A 12500-nucleotide genomic window follows, 5' to 3' on the forward strand; every position below is an offset into this window, starting at 1 on the left:
TTAAACTTTCTGTACTCTTTGGATCTTTTAAGAAACTTTATCCATCCATCTTTATCCAGTTTATCCGGGTCACCACTCCGACACAGGATACTAGCAAGCAGGCACTCATGTGGCTAACCTCAGAAGGATGACAGGCAGAGTCAACCCCACCTGGTATGAATTCTACAGCCGAGGAGGATTTGAACTCAGGATCCTAGGATCCCAAGCCCACCACCCTAACCATTAAGCCAACACCAGGCATAAAGACCCTTTATACCCTTTAAACATTTACACCCATTAGACCTCAAAGACCCTTTAGAACCTAAAGACCCCTTAAGAACATATATAACCCAAAGACCCTTTAAGACACCCAAAACCCCTAAGACCCTTTAGATCCCCCAATAACCTTCCGACCCTGAAGACCCTTAATCCTAGATAGGTGTACCCCTGGTGGGTTTTCCCATTCTGTACCCAGGGATACACCTATCTCAGGTTAAGGCCCCTAAGACCCTATATAAGGACAGATTATGACAAAACTTGGTGGATGAGTTGGGTAGATGAGATGATATAGATGATAAATGACAAGATTAGATTTTGGTTAAGGTCCGGGTGCAGATCCGGAGAAAACAGTACATAAATTGTTCATCTTTGCGGAGGTATGCACTCTACCGAGTGCCGTTCTAGTTCCAAGCCTGTAATAGACAGTATCCACAACATGACCAACAGGGGTAAGCCTAAATGTCCATTAAGTTGTGGTTTTTCCACATGAAACACAAACATTCCACATGACAATCTTATAAATTCATTGGACAGAGTGGTAGATAAAACATTTGCAAGATGTAATAAAGTATACATTGCAGTCTATCAAAAAAGAACACACTTGTCTGAAAAGGAAAATCAATATTCATGTAGTTCAAATTTTTTTTTAAATAATGCAAACAAAGTTTTAGATTTTTCCAAAACAACAGTTTCTTTACATTTAGCAACAAGATACTCCAGCAGAGAGTGAGGATACCCATGGGTTCAGATCCGGCCCCTTTCTTTGTAAATTTATTCCTGCACATGTACGAATCTGGTTGGGTCCAGAACATTTGCAGGGATAACTTAACAACTGCGAGAAGGTGTGGAAACATCTTTAGATTTATTGATGATTTATTGGCAAATGGCAAGTTGTTCATGTCTGCACAGGATTCTAAACGGGGTCTGGAGGAAGACAGCAAAAATGCAAATGGAGTCTTCTGTCATCGAGTCAGCAAGTTTAGAGCAAAAATTGCATTTATTGCCACGTGTGATGGGATTTTAATGTTCTAATGCCGTTGAGGTGCTCCATTTCAAACTGTTTGTTCGATATACGTCGCTTTTTGACATATGAAGTAATAAAAATTTGTATTGGTGTCAAAGGCAGTGAGTGACCAATTGCAAATTACTACTGTAGTCAGATTAATGATGGCTTTGGATTTGATCAGCTTAATGATGATGTATATCCAAAAGAAGTGGAATTAAAGATGAAAACTAAACTCACACTTCAGTTTCTTTGTTTTTTAGAATTTCAAATCGACATCAATAATAATAAATTTCACACCAAATTATTTGATAAATGTGATGCTTTTCCGTTTCACATTGTATGAATACCTTTCTTAGACGGCAACATTCCTAAAAAGCTATTCTATGGCACAGTTGCAGGTGAAATAATTTGAACTGTGAGAGCAACCACACACAGCACTGAACTTATCAATACATTAAAACAACGAGTCAGACATGTTAAAACAGGGAGCGACAGTTAGCAGATGAAAACAAGTTTTCTTTAAGATCATAAAACGACACCAAATAAAATTAGTGAAACACAATATGAATATTAAAAAATATTATTGAGATATTTATAAAAAATACAATATATATATATATATATATATATATATATATATATATATATATATATATATATATATATATATATATATATATATATATATATATATATATTGCTGCGGCCGGGGGTCGGGTGAGAAGACCACTCGAGGGGGAAGCTATCTCGGGTTCCCACCAGACTCCCCGGCATTGCAAGCCGTCGCACACTTATAACTCCGCGATGTGGCGGGTCGCTAACCGACCGTGAACGCCAATAACTCAACCACGTGACTTAGGGTCCTCCGTCTAAGGTTTATCCGGTTACCTAAAAATAATCACGTGACGTGACCTAACTTTGATGGCTGTTACAAATATATTGCTTGTTTTGTTCCAGGGGCACAAGAGAAATTACACGAGATTTTTGCATCTACTGTATTGCTAAAATTTGGTGCGTGCGTGCGTGCGTGTGTTTTGTACTTTCTCCAATCATCATACTCTCAGTGGAACTGATGAATAATAACAGTTGATTTATTTACTGTTGTCTGGATCAATAAATCTCTTCAACTTCGTCGACCGAGCAACAAACATGTCAAAGGGTCAATGTCCAAAGGAATACAATACTTCGTGTTAATTACAAGAGCAACATCGAAGCAGTCACATCATGCTGCTCACACTTAATGAAAAAGCCTACAGGATGCTATACCTGCTGTCTCTACTACCAAGCCTCTGCATAAGATAAAGGCACTGAGATATTCATGTAAAAGGTTTCAACAAAACGGTTAGTATATCATATTCATTTCACTGCAGACTTTTGCCATGTACAGGGTGACCAGAAACAAATGTTCTCGACTGAACTTACCTCTAACAACTTCCTCCATACTCATGATGTTGTTGATACTGTTTGGAAATGTACCCCAGGTGAGAGCATTCATGTACACATAGAGCTCCCAAGAATGAGTTATTTCATTCGTTTATGTGGTCAATAGACCTTTGCCCCTTATCCAGGGGTTTGGGGGGGAAAGAGTTGAGGTTAGTCTGTATGATCTTCCCTTTTCTACCTGCTTTTAATCTCTACAATCTGCCAACAATCCACTTAACCAAAACTCAATTCAACAACCCCTTCCTCCTTCATCCTGTCAGTGTTCGAGTGTTCACGCAGGCATGATGGGCTGAGTGGCTTCCACCTGTGTTGGATTTCCTTGTATTTCCTTCAACCCTGCAGTCAGTTTATTCTCGTCCTTTGGTCTGTCTGTATCTATCTCCCTCAACGTTCATCCAACTTCATTCTTTTAATATTCACCACCAACCAACTATTCATCCGTCCATCACTGTAAACAATTAATCCTCCAGAATGGTCGAATTACCTTCCAATATTCTTTCTTCTCTACACTCATATATTTCTCACATGGAACCACTGGTAAAATGAGGCGGGAGGGGCAAACAGGGCAGCCACCCCAAGCGGGACTTTTGGGGGGGGACAAATTTGTTTTGTTGCATCTAACATCTATCACGATCGACATTTCTGAGGACAATTTTCCCATGGCGTGTGGAAACACAAACACAGGGAGGGGTTGAACTGTACAAATGCCCCCGCCCTCCATTTGCTGACCAATGGTTGCGGCCAACAATGTCTCAAAGATAAGGGGAGGGCAAAAAGGAGCGCGAGGCATGCTGGGAAACTAAACTCCAAGATGAGGCAGTGAAGTGTTGGTGTCTCATTCCAGTGTTCATAACTCGTTCCAGTTCACCGTTGTTGTCTCATACCTGTGTTCCCCTCACATCAGGGGCATACCTAGAGACGAGAGTATTTGACACCGGGGGCGGAACCTTCCTCCCCCCCCACACCCCGAGGTGAATAATTAAAAAAAAACATTCAATACACAGAAAACATATATCATGTTTGCAGAAAATTTCAAGCGAATTACAGTACTCTGCTTGAAATAAGCAAATTGGCAATAAGAAAATGAATTTTAATTGGTGCAAACCACCTCCATCCATCCATTCATTATCTAAGCAGTCTCCTTGGCTACTGGACAGAATCCTGGACGGGTCACCAATCCGACACAGGATACCAGCAAGCTGGCACTCATTTTGCCAACCTCAGAAGGATGACAGGCAGAGGCAACCCCACCTGGTATTAATTCAACAGCCAAGTGTGATTTGAACTCAGGATCCTAGGATCCCAAGCCCACCACACGAACCATTAAGCCAACACCAGGCATAATCTGCTTCAATATACCTTATATCCTTCCTTACATCCTTCTGTCAAAAATGAAGAAAAAGAATCTTTCTAACCTGTGTTATTGTTTATTTCAATCAGGACAGTAAGGTCACCTTGCCTGTTGGGGAAGTAACTGTCAGTCCCTCATGGGCCACTTTTTAAACGGTGTGGCTGCTTCACTGCACAGCTTCCTTCCGACACTGTGATATTATTTTCCAGGATGTTTTACAAAATAACGAATAATAAAAATAAGGAGGTGGGTGCAAAAAATGGAGTTGGCAGGGACAATGAAGTGGTGTTTTATTTATTTATTTGGCTTTATCTTACATGCACCCTTCTCGTTCAGGAACTTGGACTCAACGTTATTTTGGTAAGTGTCACAACTAAATTAACTTTATTACTGAGTTACTGTCTTTATCATTAGGTAAATAATAACATTATAATGTCACTTGCAACTAAAACCATCGTTATATCATCAAACTGATATTTCAACTCTCCCAATAGCACCTCCAGCCAACACCCAGAGAGGACCGCCCTCCGCGCACCCCCTGGCTACGACAATGCATCTCATTCCTGTGTTCGTGACTCTGCTGCCGTTTTTCTTCTCGTTTTTTTTTTTTTGCTTCTTCTGCTAACGCGAGGAATTGACATTGTATTTATGCTTTTGGAATACTTCTGGCGTTTTATTGAATAAGTTGCGCTAACTTTTATACTATTTCTCAAAGATTCATTTTTTTCATAATTTTTTGATAAAAATCATAATTTTCACTATCCAATATTGTTTTCAAGGAATCGTAATGGCCAATATGAAAACGTTATGGTCTTAGCAATTTCATATTTTCCTTCTACTTTACCAGCATAACATTACTACTTAATTATTTTAGTCTTTACTTTTTTTTTTGACACGAACCCTTTCTAGCATGAGTAAGCGGGTGACATCACGTCAAAGTGGGGCCGTCTACAAGTGCCTTCGTCAGGCTCGAGAACAAGAGAACCAGAAAGGCGTAGCTGCTTTACGAAAGTTTCTGCAGGCTTCAGACAGAGTGGATGGGAAGTCTGATCATGAACCAGAGACTGAGGAGACCTTACATGAAATTCAAAAAAGAAAAAAGAAGGAATGCATTAGAGCAGGAGTCCACCAAGGTAAATGAACCGCATGAGCTATGTCGAGCTATAGATCTAACTAAACCAGATTCCAGTTGGATTGATATCTTTCGTGATGTGGCAACGTGGCCACACCATATTTCTCTGCCACGTTGCCTACTCGTCTGTACATGCAAAATCTAATACATCTGTTTGGGGTGCCCTCTGGGCATTCAGACCAGGGATGGGCCTTTTCCCAAAAATGAGGAGAACCACAGTATGTCTGTGGAGTGTTTTTTCGAAAAGTTAGGGAATGGAGAAAAACTCCTTCGCCACTGGTAGTTCGATTCACATTCATCGGACACCCTATATTGCTTCTGCTGCTGCCTTTTCAACCCTGGTAGTAGCTCCTTTGCCAAGAAGGAGAGATTTAACAAATGGAGGAAGTTAAACCCTCGAGTATCTGAGCATGAACAAAGTCCCGGTCACGATGAGGCATCCATGAAGTGGAAAGAGATGTGTATTCGCTTGGAAAGAGGAGCAACAATAGATCATGACATCCAACGTCAGATTGAAAGTGATGCGGCAAAGTGGCGCACCATTCTCAAATGTATTCTTGACGGTATCATGTACCTATCACACCAAAATCTCATTTCTTGAGGGCATAGAGAGAGTTTCTCACCCGAAACGACTAATAACCTGGGGAATTTCCTGGCACTGATGCAACTGTTAGGAAAATATGATCCTGTAATGAGAGAGAGCATTTCATGAACATTCAAGCTGTTCCCCACCCTACCATCACATACCTCTCACCCACAGTTCAAAACGAATTCATACAACTTCAGGGTAGCTGGACACATTGATCAGATGTCTCAGATCCTAAGAGATGTCCATATCTCACGTGGGGAAGTGAAGGTAAAGGAGTCATTTATCAATTTCATGCACCTGGAAGGCAAGCTTCAACATAACAAATCGTTAGCAAGCTGCAAGACAATGGCCTTTACCTCATGAACTTCCGTATTCAAGGCTACGACAATGCTGCTACGATGGCCGGGGTTCATCGTGGCGTCTAACGGAAAATCACAGATATCAATCCAAACGCTCTCTTCATTCCCTGTACCAATCATTCCCTCAATTTGGCTGGGGTTCACTGTGCTTCAACTACAGTGAACGCCGTGACATTTTTCGGGACAATCGAGCAACTTCACCAGTTTTTCTCCGTCTCAACTCACCGGTGGAAAATATTCAAGCAGTTCGCCCAGGGTAGACAAAGAAGCGAGTTTGTGAGTCTTGATGGAGTTCCAAGCATCTTGCAATTGATGTGTGGTCCAACCTGTATGAAATATCTGAAGCGCTGAGCAGCTTCATGATAGTAATGCCGAGACGAAAGAATGACATGCAAAAAAAATCCTCAAACGACTGGGCTTGGGCTAAATGCCTCTGCTGCCAAGTTGGGGGCCCTTGTTTTATTTTTCCAAAATGAGTGCGATAACGTCATGGAGGAGGCGAAAATCAAGGCCGCCAATTTTTGCAAGCAAATGGGAATCTCTACAGAGCGACTGATAAGGAGGAGGAAAGAGAATGCCAGGGGAAGACACCATGGATGCAGCTCTCTCATCACAAGATGAGATTAAACGGGAGCAATATTAAATGTTGGATCGGCTATTCAAGGAAACGACCCAACGCACCCATCAGATAAGTGACATGAACATTAAATTTGGGTTTTTCAAGTCACTCAGTTACCTGATGGACCCATCCAACAACAACGACGTTGCACAGAGATGTACGATGATATCATCATCCATGAAGTGGAATTGGAGATTCATCACCTTCATCGACACATCAAAATGTATGAGGAAACCACTGGGAAGGAAACGGTGGATTGGAAGGCATATGAAGTTCTTCAATATGTTTTGAAGTGGGGATTTGAGGAATCTTTCCCAAACCTTCTCATCATACTGAGGACATTTCTCACCATGTGTGTGAGCGTTGCAGCATATGAGAGGAGCTTCTCCAAACTGAAACTCAAAAATACCAACATCAGATCCACAATGCTCACAATGCTCATCAGATCCACTCCAAGCTCAGTAATCTAGCCATCCTCTCCATTGAGCGTGAACTCGCCGAGTCAATAAACTTTGAAGCTGCGATAGACGAGTTTGCTTCACTGAAGGCGAGGAAGATATTGTTATGGATTTGGAAGCCTTTTGCACACAACAGCCAGAGTCCCCGCAGTTCAGTTATTTCGATAAGTATGTGTTTATAGTTAGGGTCTCGTCCCTATGTTTAATGGGTCATTAAGTGTATGTGCGCTGCGAGTTATTTTGTAGTTAGTTTTTTTATATCCAAAAACAACACCACCTGTTTCGTTCCACCACCCAACCAAACCTTCGCGCACTGACTCCATTGCCCATGTGTTTTTGGCTGAAGGCATGGGCACAGCCTCCATCACCTCAGGTCAAGGCTCTGCTCCAAAGAAGGGCATGGAGCATTTCCTCCAGCCAATGGGAGGCCAGAATACCAGTACTCGCTTCGGCAGTACATATGCAAAAATTGAAACTACAGAGCCTCTTCGGGGGGCGGGCCACCGAGACGCCCCCGTCCAATGAGGTGGCGAGTTACCTCAGGATGGACCCCTCCCACCTCGCGTGAGGAATGAATAATAGTGGGGGCGATCCGGCTGGCAAAAAGAAGAAGCCTCGTCACCTTGTTTGCCCTCGTTTTGCCTGCTGGGATCGTCTCGCTTTGCCTGCTGGCATTCTCTTCTTGCCCGCAAGTGCTTGTCTGGTCTGGTCCGTTCTCGTGCTGGCTGGCGTCCATTGCGTCATTCCCGGTCACTGGTGCTTGGTGCGATGACGAAGGTGTGGGTTCGAGTGTTTGCATGATGCACGTGTTTGCATGAGGTAAAGAAGGAGTTATCCCAACACTCTGCTCTGCTTCTTTCTCCTCAGTTCTTCTCGTCTTTTTCTTCGTGGAATGAATGATGGCCATACGTCTGTTGTCTAAGTAAGTCTGTTGTCTAAGTAAGTCTGTTGTGTAAGTAAGTCAATAAAAGAAGTGAATACGTATTAGGGGTAAGTCTGCTCTTCAGTGTATTTTGCCTTTCTTTTTGATTGTTTGTTGATCGCCTGCCTGTGTAAATAAAGATGGCTGTTGTTTGCTTGTAAATACGTGTTTGATGATTGCCTTGTTTGTGTAAATAAATAATTATCTTTCGAATCTGCCTCTTTCATTGATCTGACATAGCGTGTTTATAAACGATAGACGAGAGTTTTCCCCCCACTGATTGGCTCCGCAGCTTAGCCAGCGCTGCACTATCTCTTCTGTTCGGCAATGATACGAGTGCGCACTGAGGACACAGTCCTTCATTGAGGTAATTAGGTCACCAACAGGTAACATGACGTAATGGGCAAGAGGACCCTGTTAGACCTAATTATCCCAAACAGCGTCTGCGGTTGTTTAACAACCTGTCTGGCCTTAGAGTTATCCGTGACCGGCAGCCTCAGGGTCGATAGTGGCGGTGGGTCTGAGTATGCACCTTGTGAGCCCGGCGAATTTGCCGAAACCATAACAATATCCACTTACTTTTTGCAGATGCGTAAGGTGGAGTTTGTGTTTCGTCATAAGATTGAGATTTCATCAAGATACATAGCCCCATTTTTTCAAAATTCACCTGAGAACGAAATCCTTCAAGAAGACTCAAGCTGAGTTCAGGTTTAATGCATAAGAACATCATCTACCGAAGGAAGGTCACAATCCATAGATGGTCTCAAAACAGCAATAACTCACAAAATCCATTCAATCACTGCAGCCGGATGTTTTCGAGTCATAAGCAATTTTTCACATAGAATCCAAGTGTGTCTGCAGTGTAGCAGCTGATATCTGGAGCATGAACTTGAACCTCAATCAAATAACATGACACTCAAGATATCCATCTGAAACTTACCATGGCGATCATGCATCATGTAAAGCAAATGCGTACCAAAGAGCATGTCATTTAAAAAAAAATGAAGGTTTATTAGATTGTATGGGTACCTTTCTTTTGTGGTCACTCTGTATGATTCATCTCGTGAGCTATGCGCATTGTACTAAAACTAAAGAATTGAGGTGTGGGACTCGACAATAATCCATAAGCATGTGTAGAACTTGCTTCTTACCAATACCTTGTCGCAGCTTGTGCACATTGTTACTTTTTAATCAGGGGAAAGGGTATGCACTATGCAGTTATGCATCAATACGTGCCTCGAATGAAAGAGTGAAGCGGAGAGATTACACCACAGTGACCAGTCACACGAGCAGATGGCACACACCGCAATAGGTGTGAATCCAATTTCTCCCAAGATTCCGTTCTCATGCAGGGGAAGCGGGCAGCGAAGTGTCTTCCAACTGGACCGCTGAGCCCACAGGGGCTGCGTGGGGGACCTGTAGTAAAGTGTCTTCTATGTGGACACGTGAAGCCACAGGGACAGCAAGGGGCCAGAAGGTAAATGTCTTCTACATGGACAGTGAACGGCACAGGAGTAGCATGGAGCCAGTAGTGAAGTGTCTTCTATATGAACAGGGACAAACAGCTCTTAGCCACATGTACATTACATGTAATTGGTATGGTTTGAGAATATTTGTGTCGTCTGTGAATGAGTTTGCAAACCTCCAAGATTGGAGAAAGCAAGAACGAAATGTTAAGAAATGTACAAGGTGGTTTACAAGAGGGAGGTTAATCCACCTTATGGATGTGGAAATACGAGCTATTTGGTAATTTAGACAAGGGAGTTGCATCTATTGATACTTTTCTTAATGCTATGAATAATGCTTCAGCAAAGAGACTCCTATATAAACAGGGTACCCTTAAAACGAAAAGGAGAAGAGTAATTCCGATGAGTCGTTACGTTTTGATGAGGAGCTGCAGGCCGTTGTTTTTATTATTTTATTTTTGGACACAGAGTCGAGGCTCAAGGAAGAACTAGAACACTGAATGGATCTTGATGCAACAGAACAAAAGGAACAGCAAAGAGAGGGGAGAAACACCAACAGCAGGATTGAATAACAAAACAGAAGGAGAATTTGATAAATAATGGGTGTGGGGAGGAATGGGGGGCAAGAAAGGATGCATGGGGTGGACAAGATGGATACAGAAGGAAAAACCTGAAATTTGGAAGGAGGTGGGATTGGAGGTTGGGAGGGGTGGGGGGTAACGAGGCTAGAGAACATCATGGTTTTGGATTGGGGATGATCTGAGAGGGTGGTGAAGATCCGTCTTGAAACCCTAGAGAGAAGGATGAGATGGAAGAGAATTTGGAAGAAAACCTAGAGACAAAGCATGGAAAGAGCAGAGGGCGCAAGACCAGAAAGGAGGTGGTGAAAGACACCTACCTGTCTGCGATGGCGAAGTGATAGGTCCAGAGACTCAACTTCATTGCGGGAGATTCCAATAATCTTGAAGACCTAGGTTTCCATCGTGTCAAGCTAAGAAAGGTGTGAGGCAGCAAGCCAGCCCAGAGGAGATTCTGATTATACTCTTGTGAGCATCAACATCTCTCTGGCTATTGTATTCTCAGAGAGTTGTGCTCATAATAACTATTCATTTTTGTTGTTTTCGCTGGTATTTATTGTTTCTTGTTGTGTGTAGGTTACTTGCTTTTGCATGTGTTTTTTTTTGTAGTTTAATGAAGATATATAATTCATGATAAGGTTCAATGTAAAACTTGTTTTGTCATTCAATTTCCATCTACCGAAGAAGGTATTGCTTTCTGGTATTTTGCTATAATTAAGGGGACTTCATGGATATTTATAACGGCTGTAACAAAGCTTTAACAAGTACAGTGGGTGTCCATATATGGCATTAAATTATGGAAACCAAGATTCGATGCGTTTTCTATGAGGGGGATGTTGGACCAGTGATTACATGGTGAATATAGAGGGGTTGATGTTGCTGTGGAACAATTTCCACCATTCATGTTTGCCGCATAATAAACAAATGGCCCATATTTATGTAAGCCTCCGGTTGCCATCATGTATTTTCTAGTTTGTATTTATATTGTAAACGAGCAGACAAGGACTGGTGATGGGATGGTATGGGATTACCATACAACCACTACAACTAAAACAACAACAAAAACAACTACAACTAAAGAGTTCATGGAATACCTTACCACACGCTGTGTTCAAGTATATTATTCAAATGAAATAAAATAACGATTTTAAAGGTCGCATTAAAAACATTCCAAAAGTTTGGCACTATTGATGGTGTCATCCATCCATTGGGACCATACTCTGTGTGCAACATTGGTGCTGCCTAAGCAGTCTCCTTAGCTATTGTGTACAATCCTGGACAGGATTGTACACTCCAACGCAGGACACCAGCAAGCCGGCACTGGTTTTGCCAACCTCAGAAGGATGACAGGCAGAGTCAACACCACCTGGTATTAATTCAACAGCCAAGGAGGATTTGAACTCAGGATCCCAGGATCCCAACAAGGATTTCAAGCCCACCACCCGAACCATGAAGCCAATACCAAGCATGCATGTTGTCTTATACACCACCTTATTTAACATGTCCAAGTCCCACTAAATGGAAGGGTTTTGAAAGTGTCGATAAGGTGATTTTTTTTCTGCAGTGTTCAAGTATATAATTCAATTGAAATAAAATATAGACTCCAAAGGTTGTAGAAAAAATAATCTGGAGTTTCCTGCTACAGATGCCAGTGTCTTTTACACCACCTTATTTAACACGTTACATGAGTTATTCGTGCCTGTTGTTTGTGTCCTTCATGACGTCCATAAAAACAGTAAGTTTCCTGTTTGGAATGATTTTCAGTTTTGTTTGATTGCCAGGTAGATAGACAAACAGACAGAGTAAAAAATATTTTTTTAAGTTGCAACCTTGTCGAAGGAAGCAGTTCAGTTTGGCATTTTTAAAATGAAATAGGCAAAGCCTATAAATGAACGAAACCCATTAGAATTACCCTTTATCACCCAATTATAATCACCCTTTGGAACCACCTTCCACAATTACACTTTAAAACCATTTAGAATTAAATACAGTGAGTTAGAAAGGTTCTTCTTCATTTTTGACAGACAGATGGAAGGAAGGAAGGATGTACAAAATATTCATTGCTTAAAATATCATCTCACTCCTCTATACGCATGCGCAATCGGGACGAATTCAGAGCCAAAACACTGCTAAACTACACTTTCGCTTTCCGATTCATGTTCCAATTTGCGTTCAAATATATAACATTTAATTGAAATGAAGTTGTTCCTCGATCATAAACTGACATTTGTAGATAGGCAGACAGACAAGCAGAAGTGAAGCAATTGCTTAATCCCGGTTTTCGCTTCCCATGGGCATGGTAACTACAACCACCACCAC

General features: G+C 41.8%; 1 protein-coding gene across 10 annotated transcripts in view; it reads right to left on the reverse strand.

The window, feature by feature from the left end:
• Positions 1 to 12500, reverse strand: part of LOC147016552 (RNA-binding Raly-like protein) — a 164371-nt gene that overhangs the window by 114156 nt on the left and 37715 nt on the right. The window contains exon 2 of one of the 10 annotated variants that reach the window (XM_085845305.1): positions 8829 to 9680. The exons of the other annotated variants lie outside the window; for them this stretch is intronic. The gene's annotated coding sequence lies outside the window, so the exon portion shown is untranslated. Of the gene's footprint in view, positions 1 to 8828; positions 9681 to 12500 lie in introns of those variants that run through there. 10 annotated transcript variants of the gene reach the window in all.

Source organism: Eptatretus burgeri, chromosome 11, assembly GCF_056783735.1.
Source record: "Eptatretus burgeri isolate ZD-2024b chromosome 11, Ebu_testis_v1, whole genome shotgun sequence".
NCBI lineage: Eukaryota > Metazoa > Chordata > Myxini > Myxiniformes > Myxinidae > Eptatretus > Eptatretus burgeri.